This window comes from Myxocyprinus asiaticus, chromosome 47 (genome assembly GCF_019703515.2).
Source record: "Myxocyprinus asiaticus isolate MX2 ecotype Aquarium Trade chromosome 47, UBuf_Myxa_2, whole genome shotgun sequence".
Taxonomy (NCBI): Eukaryota; Metazoa; Chordata; class Actinopteri; order Cypriniformes; family Catostomidae; genus Myxocyprinus; species Myxocyprinus asiaticus.
The window spans coordinates 11,500,494-11,524,967 of record NC_059390.1 but is presented as its reverse complement, the minus strand read 5'-3'; the positions used below and the strand labels follow the sequence as shown (position 1 = coordinate 11,524,967).

Genomic DNA, 24,474 nt, shown 5'->3' with positions numbered 1-24,474 from the left:
AATGCAACATTTAATTTCTTTCTTTTTTTTTTTTTTTTTTTTTTTTTTTGTCCCTTTTGATTTTGGGTTAAAATGTGACCTGGACATGTTGAGATTCACCCAAATAGAAAAGTCAAGAGAGACAGTAAGTTGCTGGAGTGTGGGGGGAAAAAAATACCAGATTTTATGAGCAGTTGTATCTGTAGCAATTCGGCTGTGACTTGACTTGTGATGACATCTAACATCTATCTTTCAATCTAGTTATCTATATGTAATACAAGTCATGGTTTAAATTAGTACACTGAGGAAATGTTGGTGGCCAATGTTTATACTAAAAGATATTGTATGAACTGTAAGATTAAGTCTTTGAAGTCCATCCTGAATTGACTCTGGAATTGCACATAGATGCAACTTTAAATTTGGAAAGCTTAGAACGGTATCCCACAACCACTGTTGTGAATAAATACACATCCTGTACTCTCAAAACGGTTTTGTCTAAAACTGTTTATCAAATCACCTTTAAACTTAGAGACACTGAGAGAGGGAGGCAGGGCCAAAAAGAAGACAGATTCTGAAGGCCACATATCAGACATTTGCTTTGCTCCTCTCTCCTTAGCCTTGTAGTCTCAACCCTCTTAAAATCTCTCATCAGAAGTGGAGTTTAAAGGATGTGCTCCTCTACCCCCCTCCGTGGTTGTCACTGGTGATGGGTGACACAGGCGTCTTGGCAGCTGCCACCACTGTTTACATAATTTCGACATGGCCGCAGGGAAAAAGAGACTGAGGCTGCACCGATCTTCACTTCACACTCCTTCATTTAGAAAGGAGCCCCTGTACTGCCGCTTAGCATGGCTCTCAGGGAACGGGAATATTCAAGCTTAACTTTTTAGCCAGTGGGGATCGACAGGCTGAGTCACCAAAGAAAGACACCACTGTGGAGTTGAGAGGACATTTAAGACTTTAAAGGATCCCCAGTTTATCTGACGTTATCTAAAATGGTGTACATGAAGTGGAATTTAGTGCCAGAAATGTTTATAATGTTTTGTCAGAAACGTTGAAATGTATTATAAAGTCAACATGAAATCAAAATTTACCCTATCTACTTAATGCATGCTCCTGGTCTAATTGTGAACGATTCCTCGGTTTGCATAATTCCAAATAAAAAACTTTGTGTCTTCGTAATCTTTAATGAGAATAGTAACTTCCTCTAAAATGACTTTATTTTCTGCTGATGTTACCTAGGCCATGCAAGCTATTGGATATTGTTAACTAATTAATAACTAACTGAAAAAAAAAAACTTTATGTTATAATTTGAACTGGTCATAAAATAAATTGGGGGCTCGTCCGGGATTCTGGGAATTTTTTTGGGTTGTCTTTTATGGTGAGTATATCAGGTTTGCATTGTGGGAGTATTCTGGTTAATACAATACAAATAAAATGGGTTTAAGAATAGGGTTTCATGATGGTTTTAATAGCAGCCATATTTTTTTCTTTTAAAACAACTGATTAAGTTTCTAGCATTATATAAGAATTCATACGTTCTATTTTCATTTAAAGAATGCATATCAAATTTATTTTTTATGGTGTTTAGTTGAATGCATATTCGATTGCTACATTAATTGCATGTGTACACCTGTGTAATGCTAATACTCTTTTCTCCAAATTGTTCAAGTTTCTCAAATCAAAGTATAAAAAACTGTAGAGAGTCTTATTCCCAATTGTGACGATACCACAGAGTCTATTCTGAGAGCTTTCTCATTTGAAAGAGGCCTTTGATGTCTGTAGTCGCTAGAGTTCTGCTTAAGTGAACTGTAATCTCAGGCATTAAGACTCACTCTGTCTTTATCTCTGTTCCTGAAACAGTGAAATGAATTACCACCAAATTTTCATCCCCTCTAAATTTGGCCCTCACCTTGTGATAGGGGTCATTTCCTTAATGGGGCCCTTGATTTGCCCAGCCATTTATTACCTTTTATTGTGGACAGAGGATGATAGCACAATAATCAATATACATTTTTTTTTAATGGTGGTCTGTCCACAGTGGGCAGAGATGAACGTGAAGTTTGACCCCGTCATATCTATGCACTTGTTTGTGTGAGCCAGATGGAAAGAAATACTGTATATAGTGGGGTTCAAAAGACAACATTGAAAATGTAGTTTTCGAAGTTTAATTTAAACCTGGATATGAGTTTTATGATTTTGAAAAATATAAAACAAAGAAATGTTTGAAATATTTAAGATTTTGCTCTATTTCTAGGTCATTAATGAGAATAGCAAATTTGTGACCATGTTAAGTCCTGTTAAGTACAAAAGGTCAGATTTCCTTGCTTCCATAGTTGCATTCCAGATACTAAGAAATGCATGTCTTTCACTTTTCTTTTCACTCAAGTTGCTATGCTGATAATATCATTTCTAATATTAACAAATTGCATTAAATTAGAAAAAATATGCAAAATGGAAGCATTTTCACAAGTGGACTTTTGAACCCTGCTGTATTTGCTCTCATTCTTCTGTTTTTCTGTCCCTATTTTTAAACCCTCCTTCAAATCCCTCTCTTTTACTCTCATCCTCTTCTCACTGTTTAAATAGCACAAATCAGTTCCGCCACATTATAGGAGAAAGCAGAAAGATGGCACATTAGTGTAATTTTGTATGCTGAATGGCTCTTTATTCCTTTTCAAAAAGCAAAACTGCATTTTTTTCTTTAAAAAAGTCTTAATGTGAGTAATGTCATCTTACGGTGACAGCGCTTGTCCAACCTCCTTACCCTGACATGCCAAGATCTGTTTTCTCTCGTACGTTAAGGGTGTATTTATAGAAATGTTGCAATAAGCCTGTGCCGTGTTTTGTTTATTTGTTGCTTTTTTAGGTACAATCATCTCTTGAGGCACTTGACAGGGAACACCAGTCCAGACAACCCGGAGTTTCAGCAGCTTTCAAGTAAGAGGCTCTGCTGTCTCGCAACTCGACAAACACTCTCTTATCCTGTTAGTGATCTGTGACAAAAATTTTGATGGGTTTAGCCTGTCTGCATTTTTTTATGATCTCTTTATTGTCAAGATCTGCATCAAGCTGCAGAATCACATTCACCCAAAGTCACACTTGTTATGCTTGTCAAATTTACTTTCTACTCTAGTTTGTCACTTACAGAGTAACCTAAAAAGAGATCACTCAGTTTTGTTTGTGATCATGAGGTGCTTTGCGGAGATAAGCAGAGCGGAGGATACCTTGGCCTGTTGAAGAAGGTGCAAACGCTGAAATCATTTCATATGGTGCCAAAACAAACCTGCGTTTTAAAGGAAAAAAGGTTTTAAGCTGGCAGCCAAAAAGACAGCCTCCCTTGTCTTTGTTAAGGTGACAAAGAACAAGTTTGGGCTCCTGTTGTAGTGTTCACTCGTCGTTATTGTCTCCGGGTGGCTGTGCTTGCTGAGGATGAAAGTACAGTGAAAGCTTAAAGTGAGTCTAAATTCTCAATGTGGTTTTTGACATAATTAATAGGGACCAGATCTAAGGATATCAACCATGCAAAATATAAATAAATAAAATCTCCTGCATCAACATAAGCCCTGATAATGAATCATTTCTATCGTCAAATAAACAGCAAATCTGACTTAAGAGCCAGTGTACACAAGGAATTATTTATGTGTATCAATTAAAATCTCATTGGTTGCTTGCTGCTTTTGCTTACAAATTGAAACAGCCCCTGATTCTAAGATGAAGGTACATATCCAGATTTGCCATTCCATTGCCTCTTCCTCTTCTCATTAGAGCTGCTTTTTAAACTCCCTATTTTTTTTATTTATTTTTTTTTATTTTTTTTAGAGAGAGAGAGAGTAAAAAAGTTTTCTCATTCGGCATGGGCTTATTGTAAAGGGAATTACTTAAAAACAACCCCAGACAAATCATATTGTATCTGATTAAGCAAGCTAGCAGTGAAAATCACTAGAGGCTTTGTTGTTCTTTAGTTTCCATTTTTGTGTTGTTGTTTTTGTTTCCTTTTCTCCTTTCCTCACCACATGTACTCTCTCATGCTGTGTTCATGTGGAACAACATGGTTTTAATTGTAGTAACTGGCATTCTTTGCAGAGTTTGTCAGTCATGTATTAAACCATGTTTTTCTGGCTGCTTATTTCTGCGAACCTCGTGGACAAGTAGGGCAGAGCGAATATTGAATATTCACTACGTATTCGCACTGATTTTTTTGAAGATAAAAAATTAAGCAACATTGTGAATATCGCAATTATTGTAATGGTCTTTTTATTTCGCTCTTAACTTTCCTCGAAATTGTCATTAGACTAGTTTTGCGATCTTTCCTTCTTTTCACAACTCACAAGTGTGTTAGAGTGGTAAGACAGAAATGTTTTAATAGTGTCTCTGATTTAATCTTTCTGATTTATGCAAAAACTGTGTTAGAGTTGGTAAGTTCAATTCTTTTTCATGAATCAGTTCAAACTGTCTGTTTCAGTGAATTGATTTAAAACTCTGATTCAGCGATTCGTCACTCAGAAATGTTCATTCAGATATCCATATAACATTCTTCATACTGTATATGAAAACATTAGTAACATTTTACAAAGAGATTGTATTTGTTAACATTTGTTAACATAAACTAACAATGAACCATCCTTTTTTCAGCACTTTTTAATATTGGATAATGTTCATTTTAACATATACTAATGCATTTTTTTTTTTTTTACAATAAAAGGTGTATTTGTTAATATTAATGTATTATGAACTTACATTAACTAGAAATGTATTCTTTAAAAAAATAAAATAAAAATAAAAATCAGCATTAACCAAGATTAACAAATGCTGTGAAGATATATTGTACATTATTTGTTCATGATACCTAATACATTAACTAATAATAATTCAACCTTATTATAAAGTGTAACCAAAATATTTAACAAGTAAAAATGTATGTTGGTGAATATTTTTTTTAAATTTTCTTTTTATGTGTATTGTTATCAGTGCATATAAATAAAAATGATTAAATAACTTGTTCATTTAGTGAAAAAATGAAAAACATGCCTTGATTATTATTATTACTATTCATGAATTAATTAATGTATTTATTTATGTATTCCATTTTTTTTATTGCAACAAATAACAATAATACATTTTTTTAACAGACATTACAGAAGAGAGAGGAGAAATCATTCAAGAAAAAAACAAAAACAACAACAAACCAAAAATTAACAACAACAAAAAACAAAATTTATATATATATAATACTAATTCACAGCCTCTTGATAGGTCTAACAAACTATTATGCCTAAATATAGTAGTTATAGTCCTATTGTGTCCTGTGTACAACGTTCATATTTGTTTGATTGATCTGATATACACAGAAAGGGGTTGAAAGAGTAAAAGAGAAAAAGTAGATAAACAAATAAATAAACAAACACAAAAAAGGTGCATACAAAACATGAGCTTGAAAGATGTAATTAAAAGAGGAACATGGAGGAGAACAATAAGGATATATTTTCTTAATTTATATATAAAAAAGAGATTGTTATCAATATTATTATTACTATCATCATATATACACCGATCAACCACAACATTAAAACCGCCTGCCTAATATTGTGTAGGTCCCCCTTGTGCCGCCAAAACAGCGCCAATCCGCTTCTCAGAAAAGCGTTCTGAGATGACATTCTTCTCACCACAATTGTACAGAGCGGTTATCTGAGTTACCGTAGACTTTGTCAGTTCGAACCAGTCTGGCCATTCTCTGTTGACCTCTCTCATCAACAAGGCATTTCCGTCCACAGAACTGCCGCTCACTGGATGTTTTTTGTTTTTGGCACCATTCTGAGTAAATTCTAGAGAGTGTTGTGTGTGAAAATCCCAGGAGATCAGCAGTTACAGAAATACTCAAACTAGCCCGTCTGGCACCAACAATCATGCCACGCTCCAGATCACTGAGATCACATTTTCCCCCATTCTGATGGTTGATGTGAACATTAACTGAAGCTCCTGACCCGTATCTACTTGATTTTATGCATTGCACTGCTGCCATACAATTGGCTGATTAGATAATTGCATGGATGATAGTTGGTGCCAGATGGGATGGTTTAAGTATTTCTGTAACTGCTGATCTCCTGGGATTTTCACACACAACAGTCTCTAGAATTTACTCAGAATGGTGCCAAAAACAAAAAATATCCAGTGAGCGGCAGTTCTGTGGACGGAAATGCCTTGTTGATGAGAGAGGTCAACAGAGAATGGCCAGACTGGTTCGAACTGACAAAGTCTACGGTAACTCAGATAACCTCTCTGTACAATTGTGGTGAGAAGAATATAATCTCAGAATGCTTTTCTGAGATGCGGGTTGGCGCTGTTTTGGTGGCACGAGGGGGACCTACACAATATTAGGCAGGCGGTTTTAATGTTGTGGCTAATCGGTGTATATACAGTATGATGATAATAATAATAATATTGATAACAATCTCTTTTATATATAAATTAAGAAAAAAATATCCTTATTGTTCTCTTCCCTGTTCCTCTTTTAATTACATCTTTCAAGCTCATGTCTTGTATACACCTTTTTTGTGTTTGTTTATTTATTTGTTCATCTACTTTTTCTCTTCTTTTACTCTTTCAACCCCTTTCTGTGTATATCAGATCAATCAAACAAATATGAACATTGTATACAGGACACAATAGGACTATAACTACTGTATAAACTGTTTTTAGCTCTACTGACAAACCCTACAACCAAGTCTCTTCAAAACTCTCCCTCCTCCAACACTGTCAAAGGTTAATTAAAAAAGTTAACACTCAAGAACTCCTCGCACCATGTTCTGTTTAAACACACTGGATGGCTAAAATAAAAAAGACAGAGAGAAAGTGTTAGCAGAATATGGAATGAGATTGTATTAATAATGCATCAGCCATGGCTCTGTTGAAACACAATTATGGAGAGGGTTTTCTTAAAATGGATGGACTGAAAGATGTATAGACTGCGGCCCAGTCATCTCTAAACAGTCACTTTGTTTGCTTTTGCTAGTAATTGTTCTAAAGATAAGCGACTCAATTAGACAGTGATTATTGTACTGAGGCAAACGCCCCGAGCACTATGTTCATTTTCTGAATTGTTAGAGTCAACAAGACCAAAGCTGGATTCAAAATTATTATCCATCTGCCTGTTTTTTTTTTGTTTTTGTTTTTTTCTAGTTAATGAGTTGATGTCTACATTAGTTAATGAATTCTGTGCACAGTAATTGCCAAAAATGTTTTCTCTAAAAGTTATTTTGCTAACCACAAAAGTACGTTCTGAAACTCCGAAAATTAGTTCAATCTATTTAGATCACGTTTTTACGTGTTTAATGCTTTGAACAACCCAAGGAACTACAGAAACCTGTTCTGTTCAGATACCTTGTTTACAAGGCACACAAAAAATATATATATATATATATTTTTTTTAAATGAAGTATTTAGAGAATGTAATAAAAAATGTAATCACTATATTTATTGTACATTTTCAATAACACTTCATATTTACTTAACCAATTATACTGATTCATTGGCCTTGTGCTTTTGATGGATAGCACAATATCCTATGGCAAGGTCTGCACATACATTTTACCCAATCAGTGATGTTTGAATGTGTTAATGCACCCTCATCATCTTACTCCAGGGGGTTGATGGTGAAATCAAATATTGTTTGGAGGCCAAAAACAAACTTGTTATTACCATATGCAACAACATAGTCTGCATAAAACATGAATGCCTTTGGGTGTGCACTTATTTGTGTGTCATGCTGTTGTATTACTCCTTTGACACTAATATTATGTTCAGAATTGCATAAATAGGTCACACTTTATATTAGTTAATGTGATAGTGTTATTATGTAGGTAAGTAATACTATAGAGTAATACTGTTCAATTACATGTACTTTGTAATTATGTGGAACCAACTGACATTGCACATAATTATGGTTATTACTTCTATTATTATTATTATTATTATTATGTTAATTATAGCAGCATCTAATATGTTTAACACAGACACTGTGAAACAAATTACTGTTGTACACAAGATTGTTTGTGTATACAATAAATCATATTACATTTGCATTATATACTTTTGCATTATATTCACATTCTTTTGCAAGCTTTCAAAACCAAGGAAGACACAAAAACATCTGATTACCTTTCTTTATAGATTTAATTGTATTTTGACCTAGTACAAAATACAGTCCATCTAAAATAGGCTTTAAAATGCAGACAAGATGAAGAAATATGATATCAAATATGATTAATATTGACATACAGTAGGTCATGGAGAACCTGGAAATGTCCATGAATTATATAGTTTTATATATATATATATATATAGAGAGAGAGAGAGAGAGAGAGAGAGAGAGAGAGAGAGAGAGTGTATATATATATATATATATATATATATATATATATATATATATATATATATATATATATATATATATATATATATATATATATATATATATATATATATATATATATACTCTCTCTCTCGCTCTCATATATATATTATTTTAATGGAAATTAAGTAAGTCATGGAACAAAAATTTATTTAATTCAATCAAACAATACATGAAATTAATAAAGTTATGGAAATTACTAGTCAATATAAACTTCCATTATTCTCAGCTCTAAGATATTTTATTGGCTAGAGATTGCTCTTTGTGAGTGTCTTTTCTAAAAAATGATTTTTAAAAATCCTATCCCAATATTCATGGATTTAGAAAAGTCACAGAAAATAATTGGCCATAAAGGTGTGGAAACATTGGTATTCTTAAACAAGGACACAATTCAAGTAAACATGTTAAACATGTTTATTATATACTCTGTATGGAAACATTTTGTGTATTGTGAGGTATGCAGTATGTTTTGCTTTCTGAGTTTGGTTATATATCTATTTGGTCTCCTCTCGCCGCAGAGGCAGTGAAGGCCATCTCAGAGGTCACCCATTGGATCCAGGACAAAGCTCGCAGCCATGAGAACCACCTGCAGCTGCGCAGAGTCTAGAAACAGCTGAAGGACCGAAAGACCAAAATCCTGGCTCCAGGTTAGAGTCTGTGATCTGCCATTCTTTTTATCTTAGAGAGCACCGCGGAGAGACAGAGAGTTGAGCGGATGAAGGAGGTCAGATGGAAGAGTGTGGAAAAGTAGTCTTGTTTAAAAGAGACCTAGCTGTTTGCCCATAATCAATAGAGGCGATTGTGCATGGTTTTGTTTACGCAAGGCACAATTGTAGTCTCAGATAAGAGAATTAACTGAATTTATCGACAAGTTTTCTGCACTAATTGGTAAATGGAGGGGGAAGTGGGCTCTCATAGTCAGTTCTTTATATCTTCTCTGGTGCTACTTGTGGAGTGGAGGTCCTTTCTTCCTCCTTATTTATCCCAAGGGATAATGCCCACATGTGAAACAAAAGACAAGGAGATGGAGAAGGAAGCAGAGAGAGAGAAAAAAGATAGAGAGGGCCTTGTCGTGAATGCTTTGGCCTGCCAATCTCCCCCAGGACCAATTAGCGCCTCTCCTCATCTTGTTGGCCGGCAGATAAAAAGGATGCTGGGAGAAAGGGAGGGAGCATGTGTGAACAAAGGTGGTTGGGAGACTAGCGATGAATACCCAACGAGCGCTGGGCTTATTTCACACAGAGCCGGATGTAGGAAGTGTAGAAAAAGCTCGCTCATCCTGTTTTTTCAGGATTCTAGAATTCTACCGAGGTCCTTCCTCTTGTCCAATAAGATTTATTTTTCTTCCACTCTCACTTTTTCTGGCTTCAGAAGGTTGAACCGAGTCCGGCCATCCCAGCTTATCCCAGTCCATCCCCTCCATTTTCTTCAATGTGCCTTAACAAAAGCAATGACAGATGAGAGGCTTTGGAGCCCTGGAACATTATTAAGTGGCTGGCATGGAGATAAGGGTGGTATAATTCTGCGATACAAAGCTTGAATCAATGGGACATTGATATGTCAGACATTCAGTCTGTTTCCTTGGAGTCCTTGCTGGAACGTAGCTGCCAACACAGCTGTCTATGTGCCAAGGTGAAACTATTAGGCCTTAATAACATATAGTTCTAGGAAAGAGTATTTAAAGCCTTTTTTATTATCTGCATATTATTGTTCTGTTAGCTTGCTATAAACATTTCGACTTCAAATTGCTCACCAAGATTGTCTTCAAACCGTTGTTCGTGTGGCACTTGCAGCAACACTCAGTACGTTTTCATGCCCAGTTATAATCAAAAGAATGTCAAATATGCCAGGTCTGGCTGGGTAAAATACATGTTGCACAACACATCTGTCTTTCAGAGCATGCATGCGCACAACAAGGCAAGACCGGTTGTGGTCTGATTAGCCAAGCATTATCTAGGTCTGTTAGTCAAACTTAGCAATTTTTAGTTGGACTAAAGCATTATTGTGTGAATTATTGCTTTAGTCCGACTGCAATAGAACTTTTAAAGTGTGCATTATCTAGATCTCTTTGTCCAACTTTGCAAAAATCTGACTGGTATGACTTCAGTCAGACTAAAGTGTTTACATGACATTTTAAAAAGACGATTTTGTTTTAGTCCAGATGAAATCGAACTTTTAAAATACTGTATATAAGCATACTGAGTGAGAATGTAAGGTACACTTACATAGCCTTTTGAATTGCTGTCTGATTTTTGGTGTGCAGCAACACATGAAATCAAGCTTACTGTACACATGTTGAAGCACTTGAATTCATGTACTTGGGCAGTGTATGTTTCAGGCCTTAAAGTCAAAATTAGTCATACAATTCAAGTACTGGAATCAGAATAAAACTTTAAAGAGTGCACCTGTGCTTCAAATATTGTAGATTAACATTAAAGCCCTTTTTTAACTGACATGAAAGCGTAACCTTTCCAACAAAGCCTTCTTGAAATTAACAATGATCTGACTTGCCATTCCATCACTTTCAAATGGAGACAAGCTTTCATGTGTCTCCGGATCTTTGGCTTGGTCGCATCAGGAGGACCCAGCCACTTTGTAGTGCAACCTTTAGCACCCTGCAAACCACTAGGCTCTTTGTAGCTGGGCAGAGGTGCTCTTTGACAGGAGAAGTTGAAAGTGTTTGACATGAAGAGGGGATATCCAAGTTCCTGCTCTTTGTACTGAGCCAATGAAGTCCTCCTTGGATATGTCAGTCCAAACTGGGAACGAGAATGTGAGCTGTACAAATTCAGTGGATATCGCTTGTTTTTTTGCATTAAACAGAAGGTACAGTCTTTTACAGTTTTACCATTGGAAAAGTTTATATTTTTGCACCCATTATGGCTACAGCAATTGTGTATCTCATAATTGAGTTACTACATTTATATTGTTAGGCCAGAAATATACTCTATGCAGGTGCAGACGTGATTGCTTTAAATGTCTGTTCCATTAAACCTAATGTTATTATTCACTCAGCTTGCTATCAGTGTTGCCAGATCTTGCAAGATAAACAGGCGATTTGGTCTGGAAAAACAATCTCAAAATATGCAACTTGCCTTACCAAAATAAGCGACATACATTTTTTACCCGTTCATGACCTGGTCTGGAAAAACAAGCCCAAAAAATGTGACTGTATTGTGGACATACGGTAAGTCCAAAATAGGCTGCCTGCGACTACCATTAATTTAAAAGCAACTTCATGAAAAAACAAGCCAAAAGCTCAACAAAATTCTCTTCAAACTGTTGCTTCACCATGACAGAACTTGACATAAATTGAAAACTGACCGTAGAAAATATCAGTGCTCACAATAGTTGTGGCAATACTGAGAATGCAACGCATTCTTGCATTGCGTTATGAATTGCTGTCTGGCGCATTTTGGAATGCAACGAGACATGAAATCGAGCTTGCATAGATTGAAACCTTTGCGTCCATATACTTGTATAGATTATGTGGTTATTCATTGTGCAAGCATGACTATCCCCTGTAAACCAGAACGTGTAAAAGCGTGTAACCAATTTAAAAAAAAGCCAAAGAAACCATTAAAGCCAATCTGCACATGCCGTTTGGGAGTATTGCAAGATGTGTCCTCATTGTTGCCTCATATTAAACCTGTGGCATTTTAAAAAAGCAGTTTGACCCCTCCTTGACCCCTCTGCTAATCATAGAGTGCTTGTATGTCGCTCAGAGCATCATTTTGAGCCCCGCGCTCTCGCTATCGCCAGAGCTGCAATCACAAGGTTCACCGGGGCAATTAAGGAATCATAGCAGGAATGAAATTTCATCTTATCTATCCAAATGTCAGCATCTAATTTACTTTCCATCATGCAACTGCCAATCATAGAGAGGAGATTGTCTCTTCCCATCTCAAATCTTGTAAACCTTACGCTTTTTTGTTCTCGGGGTGAAATTCTCGGGGTGAAATTGACTTTTCCTTAATATGATGGTAAAAGGTGGATGCAGTGACAATAGGTAAGTCCTTTAGCCAATCCTTTAAGTTGCCTTTTATCTCTTGTAGGAAGGTTGGCTGAAGACAGTGCCCCCTAAAGGCACGGAGGCCAAGCCCAAGATGTTCTTCCTGTTCTCTGACATTCTGCTACAGGCCAAGCCATGCAGTCCCATATACCTGGACAATGGGGACAAGTTTGCATGCCAGAGAGTCTACCCACTGAAAGAGTGAACAGTGGACAAAGTCTTTGGCCACACCAAGAGCCAAGGAGTTCTTATCAGTGTAAGTTAAAACTGTGTGACTTCAGTACGGACCAAATAAAGCACCCCCTGCTGACAATTGCAGTATTTATTAAGAAAGTAAATAGTTGCTATGTCAATTTGATTTAGTAAAGGATTAATTTATGATCCTTTATTAATGTCCTTTTCAGTTATTTTGAAATAAAGTTCATTTTTCAATTATTTTGGTAAGATTTCAAATTATTTTCTAAAATAAAGTGTGTAATTTCTGCACCACTAGAGGCACTTAACAGAATTGCTAAAATATTAATGTTTTCAACAATGTTTTCAAACAGATAGCCCGCCACAAACTCAAGCCATTGGTTGAGCCAGTGTTGTATTGCAACAAAGTTTTTAACATTGAAAAAAGTATACATATCTGAACTGAAAATAGGTCAAGAATTGCACTTTGAATAAGAAATTAATGTGCAATACATTTGGTTTTATTATAGTAATTATAATCTAATTTTAAATTCTATTTTTGAATGCATTACATTTTCATTGTCATATCTATGCATGAGTTCATTTTACAGTACTAGAATTTGTTTATTTTCTTGTGGGAAAATTGTCATTTTTATAACCTATTTTTATAAGTTTACATTCCTCATAGGCACTCATCAAATCCATCAAATATAATTTAACCATATGTTCCTGCCTACACGGGGTTAAGAGATTTATTATTCTCAGAACGACTTGATCTGCAAGTTTGCAAAAATTATCAATTTATCTTTTTTTTTTTTTTTTGTTCTTTTTTTTTTTTTTTTTTTGCTTGCACTAATTACTCGAATTCCTCATAAGGCTTCAAGTTTTAATGTCTCCACACGGTTTGATCTCTTTCCAGGTCTCCGCACTGCCGCTTTGTGACAAATTATGTCTAAACGATCTCACACGCTCATGAAACACTGTTTATTCAGTGAATAAGCAACCAATCAGCAAATTCTTTGTATTATAGTTATGCATTTTATTATGTCTTTTTTTTTTTTTACTTAAAAGGATATTTCACCATATTACTGTCAAGAATTCTGTCATCTTTTACTCCCCCTCATTTTGTTCCATACCCATATAACTTTCTTTCAAGCATAATGACAGCCGCAGTCACCATTTACTTTCATTGCATCTTTGTTCATACAGTAAAAGTGAAGGAGGCTGTCGCTCTGCCTAAGATGTCCTTATGTGTTCCATAGAAGAAATAAATGTCATAAAGGTTTGGAAATACATGAGGATGAGTAAATAATGGCAGAATTGTCATTTTTGTATAAACATTCCCTTTAAGGGGAAAGACATTTATGACACATCTGCTCATTAACTGCATAAATAGAAAGTATAACTGAACTATAAATATAATAGTTTATTGTTTATTAGTGTGTTTGACTTGGCAGTTAGCAATAATATTGGAATATTTAAGTGATGGTCACTAAATATGTTCCATTCACTTCAACTGAATTTACAAGAGCTGGAAAGCAAGTGTATTTGTACTGAAGTTCAAGTTTGGTACAATCTGACCTGCACATAGCAACATTTCACCAAACATCAGATAAACCTCTTGGCTAAAAAACAATACAGGAAACTGTGTTTAAAATGCCTAGGTTTGTTCCTGGCAGGCAGCAGATGCCCTAACCCTGTCCCAACCCTAATCGGAGCCTGTAAGACTGAGCAGCCTGCCAGGAACAACTCGGGACACCTTTCTCCTATCGCGTGAAGGCCCAGGAAGAAGAAAATAATGGATACTACATTAATTGCGTTAAATACCCTGTTGCCCATATTTATTGTGGACTCATGCTTAAAATCTACCACATTGTGACTTGTCACCTAAACAGAATGATCCCACTACAGTCATTGTACTCTGTAAGATCAAAGTCCATTGCACTGATGGTCACACTAGTGCTCCCTGATCTTCTAAACTATTTTTGGCGCATAGAATAGACATAACCTGTAGACATAACCTCTCCACCTGCTATGAAGCAACTCTAGAAAAGTGCTTGAATCAATCATTCAGATTAAATCAGAGATCCATCTCTTCCTTTCCACCATTGAATGCATCTTCCTGAAACCCTGTCACCAGTCGACTCTCCTCTCTTCTTTTCTGCCTGTGCTGTGGTCTCGGCTGCATATTATCTAATGGCTAGAAATGGCAATTCATTAGCCTGTTATCCCACAGAGGCCTCAAATGCATACTTAATAGTATTAGGTGTAATTTCTCATAAGGACACATTATTGATCCCGGTTCTACCCGCCTCCCACCTGGATTGAAGGGGAAAGAGGCTGTCAGCACTCTCAGGCCCCTCCCCAGCCAGGCCGTGAAGAATTAAAGCAAAATTTAATTTGACAGCTGGAAATGCCATGGCAATCTATATGCAAAGTTTGAAAGTAGTAGTAGTAGTAGTAGAGGAAAAGGGATGAAAATGTGCTATGAAAATTATTGCTCTCTCTCTCTCTCTTTCTCTCACCTCCATTTGTCTGGATGAGTGAGTGTTTGTATTTGGATAATTTTCCCCATTTTCTCTTTCTCTCCATCTTTGCATCCCCCTCCCTTTTCGTCTCTCCGTCTTCCTCTTGCAGTTCTATCTTTCTCCACCTCCTTGAATATTATTCTGCATCCATGACCGATTCCCTTTGATGTATAAATAATCAAGTGAAATTATATGCGTTGAAGAGCCTCCATGCTCTGCTGTTCATATTATACAAAGTAATTTCTACTTAAGAGGGTCAGATTTCATGACAAATCCCTAATTACTGCATCGCAATAGAAGTGGAATCTATTTCTTCATAAATCAGGCCACCCCCACCCCACCCCTCATGTGGTGGACCTCTAATATACCGCTTTACTTCGCTCACTGAACTCGGTAATTAGATCATGCTTTTGACGATGGTACATTTGAAATCTTAATCTATTTAATACATAATGAGAAACAACCTGCGCCAGCACCCTGCCTTAAAATATAACTGGAGAGTCATTACTTTTACCAGGTGTCCATTAAAGACCTCCCTCCGCTCGTTATTACGATTCTGTCCCCAGTTGTAATAAAGATTAGGACTGATTATTGAATTGCTGTCGGTAACTGGTGCTGTTTCCTTCTCTCGTGGCCTCAGGTAAATGTGAAAGGTCATTTAATATTTGCAGGGCCCCAATTATAATCCACTCTAATGGGTCTCTGTTGTAATTATTCTGTGGAGCCTTTGTTTGGGGCTGGATGGCTCCTGTTGTCTTGTTTGACATATATAATCTAGCAGTAAAGTCTCCTCAGTGTGGATGACTGATGGTAATCGCTGTTGACTCAAGGATGAGCCATCTGATAGGAGGAGGAGAATGTGGGTAGAGCTCGAAAAGTTGTTCTCAAAGTGCAGATCATTGCCAAATGAACAGCCGAGAGCATCAACTGGCACATCTGTGCGTCTTTGGTCTAAAATGCAGAACATGTTGCTTCCTCTGCATCTTCTGCTCAGTTCTCCTTTTCTTGCGTAATGACCTATTTTTCAGCAAGTTGATATGCAGTCAGTTTTCATTTAGTTAAAGGGATAGTAAAACCAAAAATGAAAATTTTAGAATTTGTTTTAATTTACTCGCCCTCATGTGGTTCAAAACCTCTATGATTTATGACCAGGCCCAGAAGGAATCTGCACTTGCAGAACTTTTTCAGCAAAATTGTGACATCTGTCATTCATAAAATGTCTATGTAATCCCCACCCCTTGCTTGTTGGTTTATTCAATATTTTGGCAAATTTCTAGGGCTGTCAATCACTTTACATTTTTTATCGAATTAATTAGATGACGTGTCGATAATTAATTGCAATTAATGGCAGTTATAAATATCTGCAGAGAATAAAATAATTTTATTGTAATAATAATGATTATCGAATTCATCAATCTCGCTGAGATAGATTTGTTATATCTCACCACAGTTGCATTGCGTCACAAACACAGCATTTTTAGGTTGCTGTGTCAAGTTAAACATAGTTTGAAACGTAGAAAAACATGTCTCGAGATCCCTGCATTCAGAATTGCGCTCTGCCCAACTCTTTTTGAATTCAAGTACACATTGTCATTTTGTGCTATCGCCTGAGTGCGGTTTGTTGTCTGCACAACTACGCATTGCCTACAGCTGGAGTTTCGCTCACTGCCCCCTGCTGAAAACAGGTACTACTTCAAGCTTGAATTGCTCAATGGTAAGATTATTCCTAAGAGTCAGGTGACTTTATTAATTGCGCAAAATAATATTGCGCACTATTTTTTTAAATAATTAGTCGCACTGAATAAATGAGTTAAATCAACAGCCCTACTAAATTCATGCTGCATTAAGCTATCAGTACAGTAAATGTGTAATACTCTCAGCTATATTTAAAACATTTAGCTATGTTTAAATACCTTCTGCAGAATCCAGCGTATTTTCCCTCAAAATCTGCGTGTAAAATGCAAAAAAAAAAAAAAAAAGTCTGTGAATTCTGTATTGTCCTGCTTGTGATATTGCACATTCATGAGCGCTATGAGAGAACCTGGTTCTCACATTTAGCACTAAAAACAATGCAAGTTCTTGCATGAAAGTGTGCCACTGTTAACAAGTTTCCCTCATAGCGCTCATAATCACGCAACGCGTGTAAAGATTTTGCTGAAAATTGTCTTCAACTTTGGGTTGTTTCTTACCAAAACCTATCGAATGCCTTCGAATTTTAACCTATCGAATTTGATGCACGGACCACATGGACTAATTTTATGATACTTTTTGTTCCTTTTTGAAGCTTTAATGTTGGGCACTATTGTTTTGAAAAGAGAGATATTCATTAATGTTTTGCTTTGAATAAGAAAGAAAGTCATACTGGTTTTCAACAGCATAAGGGTGAGTAAATAACAGAATTATCCTTTTTGGGATGACAACTCTTGACTGACCGATACTGAAAACTCCTGAAAACAAGACTGATACTATTCCATAATGCCCTTAGATGTTGAGTAAGTTGTCACACACAATGCTGGTAGTTGTGATACCCTCATGGCCATAGTAGTTTGACCAGTGCTCTTTGCTAAGTTGATGTAATTTTGCATCTTTTAACATGTCAAATTGAGGCTGTTGCTGCAACCTCCTCTACTTCTGTTGACTATATTCCTCAAGAACAATGCAATTAATACTGTATATCTTAAGATTACAAAAGGAGATGCACTGTCAACACAATAAACACTGGTGGCGATGCCAAAAAAACTGATTCATGGACGCCCTCTAGTGATTCAGTGGAATTATGTGCACAGTTATCAAAAGTTCCAGGCAAGTGAGAAATGGTGTGAGGTATTTAGATTGAGATCTCTGATATTTTGACAAACTTATAATATGGCCCATATGCCTTGCAGATTATGTTCGTTCTGTAAGCATCGTAAAATTATTCCTCCAAAATCTGCAGTTTTCGTCTTCCTAGTTGCCCCCCGAACATTAACTCTTAGTCTCTCACCTTTCACACATTACTCTTAACTCAGAATGTTTCCTCTATTTTGTCCCTTCTAGTTGACCTTTTCCAGGGCCAAACTGCTTCTGATGTCCGATGATCAGGAGGACATCAGTGATTGGTACCGTAGCCTCTGCATGGCCATTGTGTGAGTTCATCTGTATCAATCCAAACTTTAAACGTCTGTTACCGTCCTGAGCCTGATGGGACCTGAAAAACTGACAGATTTCGACCCCGATTTGAGGTCTGTTTTGCATATATAACTTTGGGTTTGCGTTGGGTTCAGCTTGGCAAGTAATAATCAAATATATTATTATTAGAAATATTTTGTATTTTAATTTTATCACAACTTATTTTGTGCCCAAACATATGCACAGTCTTTCATCTTTGAGTCAGCTTAGTGAGCTGTGAGAATCCATGCACCTGGGTCTATTAGCTCTGGTCCGAGTCGGGTTTTTAAAATTGGACAAGTCCGGTCGGGCTTGGTTCTAGGTTCTTCAACTTCATGACTGTGCAGACCTCTTTTTCATACCCAACCTTTTGCCAACAAAATTAATGAAGTACTGCACATTAGAGCTGCCCTGTTTTCAATGTTCACATTAACTCAATACTAGGGTTCATGGTTTACTTGGATAGTAAATAAATAGTCATTTAGTATCGTCCCTTTTGGGGCTAGAACCTAAAACTTCTGGTCACCAGCCTAGATATTTATATTTATTTACTATACCACTCTACCTACTGTAGGTTTGGATGGCATTTCGTAATTATCAGCCTTTTACACTGTGAACAGTGTTAACAAAACATCAGTACACTTTAGTCTCCTAGGGCGAGAGAGCAGAGTGAGAGTGAACCTGTATGGGTGACTTCTTCACAGGGGACAGGCCTCTCAAAGCTAGGCTAATTAGTTTATCACTCTTTCATAGTGATGGGGAGGATAAACTGTCACCTCACACCATCTTCATAGCAGGAAGCTCCTTGCGCCTGGCCTCCTGCCCAGCCTTCAGGCCCTGGGGAGCACAATTAGAGAGCGAGCTGGACATGTTGTGGTGACTGAGGTCAGAGGTGATTGGTTAGGGAGGGACTGTGTGTGTATTAGACTGTTCAAGGAAAAGAAAGACACAGTCCAGTCACTGTCCTACTGTTACAATTAAGTAAGGTCAAATATATGTTTGTGTTTGTTTGTTTTTTTATAATATAATATCAAATTTGAAATTATCAGGTGTATTTTTACAAGCTAAGAAAATGTACATAAACCTTATACTCTGATTAAGGGGGTTATATCATACATTTACACTTAAATATTTTCTACATAAAATATTAGTCAAGGTTTTTTGCTCAAAATGTTTTTACCCTCTCTCTGACCCTTAGAATTTAACAGGCCATTTTTTGCTGCAGTCACTTAAAGGGATAGTTCCACCAAAATTGAACATTTTCTCATGAATTACTCACCCTCTTGGCATCCCAGATGTTTATGACTTTCTTCTGCAGAACAGAAATTAAGATTTTTAGATGAATATTTCAGCTCTGTAGGTCCATACAATGCTAGTGAATGGGTGCCAAAATTTTAATGTGTGAATGACACTGTGACTGGGCAGGCCAAGTTTCTAAACACAGAATATGTCAAGTTTGAGGTGAAGGAAGGACCCACACGCAGGAGACAATTCAATGAGCTTTGTTTAAAACAAAAAATATAACAAAAACAAGAAAAGTCCAGTGTGGTGCCATCGGAACAGACCAGGGTGGAGCCAGTGAAACAGACCAAGCGGGGAGGGAGGGGGCTTCAGGTAGGGGGTGGGGTCAGGCGGCTCAAGGTAGGGGGCGGGGTCAGGCAGCCTGAGAAGAGGCTCCAGGAAAGGGGCGGGGTCCAGCAGCCAGGGAGGAGGATTGAGGACAGGGATGAGGTCAGGCAGGGCGATGGACACCGGGCAGAGTTTAGGCAGGGCAGCGACTGGACAGGACTGGGGACTGGACAGACTGGGTGACCGCAGGGAACTGGGCAGGCTCGTCAACGATCTCAGGGAACTGGGCAGGCTCATCGATGGCCACAGGGAACTGAACAGACTCGATGAACATAGGGAACAGGAAAGGCTCATCGAAGGCCGCAGTGGTTGGTAATGCTGGCAGCACCCTTGGGAATGGCCTCTATGGCCTTGAGCACTGACAGAGGCAAGGGAACAGCCTCCGTGGCCATGAGCACTGGCAGCGGCAGGAGAGCAGCCTCTGTGGGCGCTGGCAGTGGCAGGGGAACGGCCTCCATGGGCGCTGTCAGTGGCAGGGGAACGGCTTCCATGGAAGCTGGCAGAGGCAGGGGAATGGCCTCCATGGCCATGAGCTCTGGCATTGGCAGAGGAGTAGGTGCCCCTCTCCTCCTCTTCTGGGCGGTGAGAAGAACTGCTGCAGTAACGGCCACCACCTCCTGGCAGTCAGCAGCAGGCTCCTCCACCTCCTGGCGGTCAGCAGCGGGCTACACCACCTCCTGGTGGTCAGAAGCGGGCTACACCACCTTCTGGCGGTCAGCAGTGGGACCCTCCACCTCCTGCCGCTCAGCATAGGGCTCCTCCAACTCCTGGCGGTCAGCAGTGGGCCCCTCTGCCTCCTGGGGGTCAGCTGAGGGCTCCACCACCTCCTGGCAGTCAGCAGCGGGCTCCTCCACTTCCTGGCAGTCATCAGCGTGCCCCTCAGCCCTCTGGCAGTCAGCAGCGTGTCCCTCCACACCCTGGTGGTCAGCAGCATGTCCCTCTGCCCACTAACGGTCAGCAGTGGGTTCCGCCTCCTGGCAGTCAGCTGGGCAGTCCAGGGCCGTGCCGTTCTTCCTCCTCCTCCGTTTAGGGGTCATCGGATGACTGGGGCTCTGACTAACTGAGAGAGTGTGGGTATTAAAGGAGGGAGGACGCCCATATTCAGGGGTTATCCACTCCTTACGGTGGTGAACATAACCCACAAACTCCCAAAAAGAAAGACTCCCATCTCCCAGGAACCGAGAGGGTCCTTAAGGCAGATGTTAAAAATGTTCTTAAGCTCAGCCTCACTGAGGTCCAGCTCATCCACCGCAATGAGGAATTTGCAGGCGAAATCTCAAACATCACCCTCCCCTTCTCAGAGGGAATAGAGCTGGACCAACCGCTGGTTGCTGGAACTTTGCTGGCTGGTAGATGGGAAGAGGAAGATGCCCATATTGTCTCTGCTGGGTCCAAATAAGGCCAGTTCGTTCTGTCAGGTTTGTGGAGGAAATGGCAGGACTCAAACGCAGAGTAACGATATGGGCTTTTATTAATACAAACAAATATAACAAAACAAACAAAAACTATCCCGTAGGGGAAAACTCAACAGTCCAGGGCAGGTGAAGGGAAGACTGGTTGGGTTGGAGACACAGGGCTGGGACAGACAGGAACTTACTACCAGACATCTGGCAGGGAAACATTCACAGGAACATCCACAACAAACTGGCACAAGACAAAAAACACAATGGGGTTAAATAGGGAAGGAAACAAGGAGATAATGAGGAGGGCAAGTCAAAACAAACAACTAAAAATCATACAGATAACAAGGCAAACGAGAGGGTGGGGTTATCACTGAAGACAGACACAAATGCACAAGGAAATGAGAAAACACAAACCCAAGTGCATTCACACAGCAAGAGACAAAACACAAGTGCCTGGATTCAGCCACAGAGTAAATAAATTAAAACAACCGAAGTGGCTGAATCCAGACATAAAACATAAAACAGACATAGTACGCATGTACATGTCAGGGCTCTGCCACAAAGGGGAAAAAACCCAAAACTAAGGGCAGAACCCTGACAGAATTGCCATTGTTAAAGTGTTAGTTCACCCAGAAATGACAATTCTCTCATCATTTACTCACCCTCATGCCATCCCAGATGTGAATTGCTTTCTTTTTTCTGCATAACACAAATGAAGATGTTTAGAAGAATATTTCAGCTCTGTAGGTCTACACAATGCAAGTAAATGGTGGCCCTACTCAAATTTAAAGGTCCAAAAAGCACATAAAGACAGCATAAAAGTTATCCATATGTCTCCAGTGGCTAGATCTATATCTTCAGAAGCGCTATAGGTGAGGGTGAGAAACAGATCAATATTTAAGTCTTTTTTTTACTATAAAGCTTCACTTTCACATTTGTTTGTTTTTTGGCGAATCACATTCTTTCTGTATATCGCCACCTACTGGGCAGGGAGGAGAATATTTTGTTAAAAAAAGGACTTAAAAATGTATCTGTTTCTCACCCACACCTATTATATCGCTTCTGAAGTTATGGATTTAACCACTGGAGTCTTATGGATTAATTTTATGATGCTTTTATATGCATTTTGGAACTTCAAAGTTCTGGCCACCATCCACTTGCATGGTGAGGACCAACAGAGCTGAGATATTCTTCTAAAAATCTTTTTGTGTTCAGTAGGAGAAAGAAAGTCATACAGATTTGCAATGGCATGAGGGTGAGTAAATAATGAGAGAATTTCATTTTTGGGTGAACAATCCTTTTAATATGTTAATGAATTCATCTCTCTCATGTCAGTTAGTTGCGGACATTTGGAACGAGACATTTTTGCATCTTAGTTTCAATAGATGTTCTTTTCTGACTGTGAGGAAAGTTTTGAATTCTGAAAGCCACATTGTTTACATAGTACCTTTCCTTTACATTGAAGTCCTTTATTTATAAAGATCAAGGGAAATTTGATTTCTTATTATATGACTTCTTTAAAGATTAAGGAATGCATTACTCTTCCATTTTCCTTTTTAATTACCTTTATATTTGACATAATCCATGTCACCGATCCGTGTCACGTGACTTACTATTGCATTGTTCCGTACTCCTCTACTCTCCATGATTATCTGTAAAGCAAATGTAATCGTTTTCTTTCATGAAGCACTATCAGATTCCTGTTAATGATACGGCATTATGTTTTTACTATTGCTTGTGGTTGGGAAATACAATCCCTGTGCTTATTTTCAGCTGTTGCATACCAGTAATCTTAATGTCACGGATTATTGACTCAAAGCAAGACCACAGAAGTATCTTGCCCCTAAAACCAATTTGAAACTTAAGAGCACACTGTTCCTTCCAATTTTCTTTTACACTATGCAGCGAAATTAACCACTAATTCAGCAATACAAATACATCAGGTAGAGTATAATGCATCTTCCATCAGAGTAGGTTCATAAAAATCTGTGACAGTGGTTTACTAGGGGAAATGAATAAGCTACACACTCAAATGCACACACAGTACTACTATTTGTTGGTTAAGGAGCTCAATAAGTTTGCCAGTTGATAGTCTCAATGACATGAGGTGGAGGAAGCTGGAGCCTTATGACAAAACTGAGCGTCTCGAGGCAGATCATCCGCAGAGAGAAACTTTATGGTCAGATACATATCTCCTATACAAACCAAATAATTCCCTTCACCAGAAAACACATCCTGTGCTCTATTGATACAGCATCTCCTATATCAGACAAAAATGACTGATCACAATGTGTTTTAGATGGCTGCAATATAGAACATTTTTAAACTTTATAAAAGCAGTTCATCTTCGCAGTTTCACATATTTTCTGGTTCGACGAGCATGATTTTATGTTTTCCTGTATTGGAAAGTTGCATGAGGCATATTGAAGGGCTTGTCCTTTTTTTTAATCAGCCAATAGTAATTAATTAATTATAATTAATTATTTATCACACATTATACATTTGCACATATACAGTGAAATTCTTTTTTTCACATATCCCAGCCAAGCTGGGGTCAGAGTGCAGGGTCAGCCATGATACAGCACCCCTGGAGCAGATAGGGTCAAGGGCCTTGCTCAAGGGCCCAATAGTGGCATCTTGGCAGTGCTGGGGCTTGAACCCCTTCTGATCAGTAACCCAGAGCCTTAACCGCTGAGCCACCACTGCCCTTAGTTCATGTCATGATCTGGCAAAACCATGATTTACTACTTGCTATTGATAGTCAGTTGCAGATGGTGTTAGGGAAAGGCGACATTCCCATTATAGAGAGCATTTTATTGGGTAAAATGCCCCTGAAAACCAGATTTGAGCCTTTTTTCTAGAAGACATATAATTTTAGTTGTGTATATCTGCTTTTTAGTTTATTGCATTTGCATGTGATCTGATTGTTCGCTCACTATCTAATCTAACCAGACCTTGATATGTTCCCTTGTTAGGAGATGATCAATGTTATTCGCTTCACCTGTGAGCCACTAAACTTTGTTTTTTATATCATGGGGTCTTTAAAAAGTCATAATTAACCATTTTCATCACAACCTCAGCTGGAACATTTAGTTTTTTATAAGGTACAAGTTGTACAACATAAAGTGTGGTACAGTGGAACAAGTGGTCTTAGTTTGTTATCTGTATTAAAATGTTAGTATTAGCATCAG

The 24,474-nt window shown here is 38.1% G+C and overlaps 1 pseudogene; it reads left to right on the top strand.

The window, feature by feature from the left end:
* Positions 1-24,474, top strand: part of LOC127436597 (rho guanine nucleotide exchange factor 39-like) — a 63,349-nt pseudogene that overhangs the window by 38,022 nt on the left and 853 nt on the right.